We start from the raw sequence: 4187 nt of genomic DNA, 5'->3' as shown, positions 1-4187 counted from the left end.
GATAGATCTCAAGGTATTCTGAGGTTATCCCAGAGGAACTATATCGATAAGATTCTAACAAGATTTGGCATGCAAAACAGCAAACCAGGAGATACCCCTATATCAAAAGGGGATAAGTTTAGTCTGAAACAATGTCCCCAAACTGACTTAGATAAAAACCTCATGAAAGATATTCCCTATGCCTCAGCCATGGGTAGCATCATGTATGCACAAGTATGCACGCGTCCGGATATTGCGTTCATTACCGGAATGCTAGGGAGATATTTGAGTAACCCAGGTATGGAACTCTGGAAGGCAGCCAAGCGAGTATTGAGATACCTAAAGAGAACAAGGGATCCCTTGCGACAGAGATGACAATAACGGTGGTCAATATTCATGCATGGTTTCGGTTTCTGTTGATGCTATTCATTAGCAATAGGCTCTTAGGCTTTTCTTTCTGAGGCAGCTGCAAACTCTTCGGGTAAGAGCAGGGATGAGTATGATAATTAAGTTAGGTGTTATGTGTGTTGATTTTGATTCTAGATTTTAAAAATATTTTGGAATTGGATGAATATGAGTTGGATTGTAGATTTTAGAAAAATTTTGGAATTGGATAGATAGAAGTGAGATTAACTTTAGGTTTGTAAGTTCAAAATATTTCTAGAATGGATAATTAAGATAAAAATAGTTGCCTATATTGAATATATAAATGGATCCAAAAATTAAATAGAGATTTGGTGCCCCATATAGTCTAATACTAAACAAAACTATGTTGCTAGAGGCACGATTTCTTCCATTGAAAACAAAAAGAAATAGTTGAGCAAATGATGCTCTTAGAATTAATGGCTTCTTGTTTGTTCTTTGTGGGGATTATGATGATCTGCAGGTTTTCCGTATGAGTTTATCACTTTGGATGCCGAGAAAGCAGCTTCAAGAAATTACGATTACATTATAATTGGAGGAACGGCCGGTTGTCCACTAGCCACAACGCTTTCTGCTAATTATTCTGTTCTAGTAATAGAGAGGGAAGGATCTCCATATGGAGATCCCGACATCGAGAACGGGTATGCTTTCGGAAAGCCATTGGCCGAGGCTAGCAATTACAGTTCCCCAGCACAGAGGTTTATTTCGGAGGATGGAGTAACTTTAGATAGAGCCAGAGTTTTGGGAGGCGGTACTGCTCTGAATGGTGGCTTCTATACCAGGGCCAGCTCCAAATATATTCGCAAGATGCAATGGGACGAGCACCTTGTAACGGAGTCGTATGAATGGGTGGAGAAGCAAAATGCCTAACCAGATCACCTCTCGACTTGGTCCTCGGCTTTCAAAGATGGGCTTGTAGAAGCAGGAGTTCTTCCATACCATGGATATTCGTGGGGTGAAAAGGAGGGAACCAAGATCAGCGCGTCCACCTTCGACAACAATGACATGAGACACACAGCAGCAGATCTTCTCAAGACTGCCAACCCTAATACTATCGTAGTCCTTTTCAATGCTACTGTCAGCAGGATTCTCTTCAATTCCACCGCACCTCACGGTAATTCATCATACACCTGGTTTCAAATTATATAGACCATTCCCAAGTTATATTTATTTTGAATATAGATTTATAATATTGTGTTTTTTTAAGGGTAAGTTTGAGTTTTGAGATGATTCTATGACTAATTAGTAGTTTGAATAGCTACGATCACCTAACTTGTCCTATACCAGTCTTTAATAGGCCTGGATTTTTACCCATAGAATATTAAATTTGTGTCATTTACATTACAGAGTGCATTAATTGACGCTGTGACTGTCACGGCAAGAGCTAACGGGCATACTATAGGGTATTAAATGCCCGGCTACATGCGCCCCTGTTAGCTCTTTAACATAGATAAATAAAAAACAAGCGCGCGTGTTAAAGAGTTAACTGGGGCACATGTAGCCTGGCATTTAATGCCCTATAGTATGCCCGTTAGCTCTTGCCGTGACCTTTACATTACAAAGTGCTTTAATTTTGTACACTTTATGGTGACCTATGTTCTACACCTTGGTAGACATAATATTATGAAACTTTGAAACTCCTAAAAACAAAAATGAATATAATTATTTAACTTTATTTTTATTTTTATGTTTATGGATTAGATTTTCCGAACATTCCAAAATTTGTAATAGAGTTTATATGAGGACTGCTTTTGTTCTTCTGATCTTAAAAAAATATTCCAAAATCAAATATTCTAAAATCCAACTAATAAGAGCAAGTTCAATTGTTTGAGTGCACTTAATTAATAAGAGCAAGTTCAATTGTTTGAGTGCACTTAATTATTTGACCTTGTTCAAGATTCCCAAATATTTCCAAATATGTAATTTATCTTGCAATTTCACAACTTTAGTTGCTAATATTGTTTAGCTAATTGGCACAATCACATTAGTAAATGTGATTGACATACAACCATTGGTGTCATTTTCATGACTTACAAAAAGTCGAAAAAGAGTTGTCTTTAGTGCTACTTTTTGGAAGTTTTTTAGTTAGGTTTTTTCTATCTATTTTCTCTAAAATCAGTAGTTTATTGAAATCACAAGCATGATGGGTAACCCCTGCACAATCGAAGTTATATACAGTCAAAAAGTCGCACTAAAAACAACTCCAATAGAAAATGCTGCAAATCTTGTATATCAAACACATATACTAATGTGGTTGTGCTAGTTGAAGACAGATATGCATGAGGTGGATTTGCTTACCATAGTTGACTATTGTTGACATTAACTGATTATGATTAAAATAAATAATAAATATTGACCATAGTTAATATCAATTAACCATGATCGGCAAACTTGACCAAACTTAACCAAAATTTACAAATAAAATTAATATCAACACTATTTTTATATGGGCATATTTGTGTGGATTTCAAATTAAAAAATATTCCAAAATCATAGAGAATTCAATAATTTGAATGCACTTAATTATTTGAACTAGCTCATATCCCTAAGATTTCCAAATATCTCCAAAATCTACGATCTAAATAAATTCTAACGCAAGTTACTGCAGTTTCACAATTTTCCTAGCTAACGTTTATGTAATTATCCATTCAGTTATGATCCAGTAGATTTATATCCTGACTTGCTAATGTAGATTCAGTGTTTTGGGTCATGAAAACTTGGACGAAATAAAGGTGGCTCATCTCCGAAGCCCCGCGGAGTAGAATTGACCGACGCCCATGGTAAGTCGTATGAAGCTTTCCTCAAAAAATCATCGCGTTCCAGCGAGGTAATCCTCTCTGCAGGAGCCATAGGCAGTCCCCAGCTGCTCCTCTTGAGCGGAATCGGCCCATCTGAACATCTCCAGAAATTCAATATTCCTTTAGTCCTAAGTTTATCCTCAGTAGGCCAAGGAATTCAAGACAACCCCCGTGTAACCGTAACCTTGCAATCCCCTATACCCCTTAATTTCTCCAGCATACAGGTTCAGGCTACTCTAAAAAACGCTGCAGTTTACCTCGAATCCGCCAGCACTGCAGAAGGCAGAGGAAACATATTTGAGCAGCTGGGATCTCCATTGTCGAGAGGAGAGCTTTGGCTTCGCACCACGGATCCTCCAGACGATCCGGCTGTTCGATGCAACTATTATAAACACCCTGCGGACCTGAAAAAATGCGTCCATGGCGTGAGGGTGGTTAAAAATCTCCTCAAGACACGGTCCCTGCAGAGATTTACATATGCAGCAGCTAATAGTTCCTCGCGTGAGTTTCACTTCATTGGGCAGGGATTGCCAAATAACAGGAGGGACTATGCAGCCATTGCTCAGCTCTGCCGTGATCAGGTCAGCACAATTTGGCATTTCCATGGAGGATGTCATATTGGCTCTGTGATTAACGAGAGATATCAGGTAAAAGGAATTGAAAGTCTGAGGGTTGTTGATGGCTCAACGTTCAGAGACATGCCAGGAGCAAACCCACAAGCCACCACTATGATGCTTGGCAGGTAATTATGATGCTTTTAATATGTCAGCATGTAAGTTTTTTCAGTTGTTTCATATATTTGTTTATTTTTGAATGTGAATATAAATAAACTAGCTATATTACTTTCTTATTTTTATGTAGATGGTAGAGTTTTTTTTTTTAAATGTTATGATAGATTTTGGGAATATTTTCTAATTTGATGATCATTAGACTTTAAAATATTTTTAAGTATTAGATTTTAAAATACTTTTGAAATTTACTAGGATT

The 4187-nt window shown here is 37.4% G+C and overlaps 1 pseudogene; it reads left to right on the top strand.

The window, feature by feature from the left end:
- The first annotated feature begins 201 nt into the window (after positions 1-201).
- Positions 202-1272, top strand: LOC149252999 ((R)-mandelonitrile lyase-like pseudogene; annotated as a pseudogene).
- The last annotated feature ends 2915 nt before the right edge of the window (positions 1273-4187 follow it).

Source organism: Pinus tabuliformis, chromosome 7, assembly GCF_031772625.1.
Source record: "Pinus tabuliformis cultivar Carrire ecotype Pingquan chromosome 7, CPIR1, whole genome shotgun sequence".
NCBI classification, from domain to species: domain Eukaryota; kingdom Viridiplantae; phylum Streptophyta; class Pinopsida; order Pinales; family Pinaceae; genus Pinus; species Pinus tabuliformis.
The sequence above is the reverse complement of the archived record's forward strand: the minus strand, read 5'-3'. Positions and strand labels throughout refer to the sequence as shown.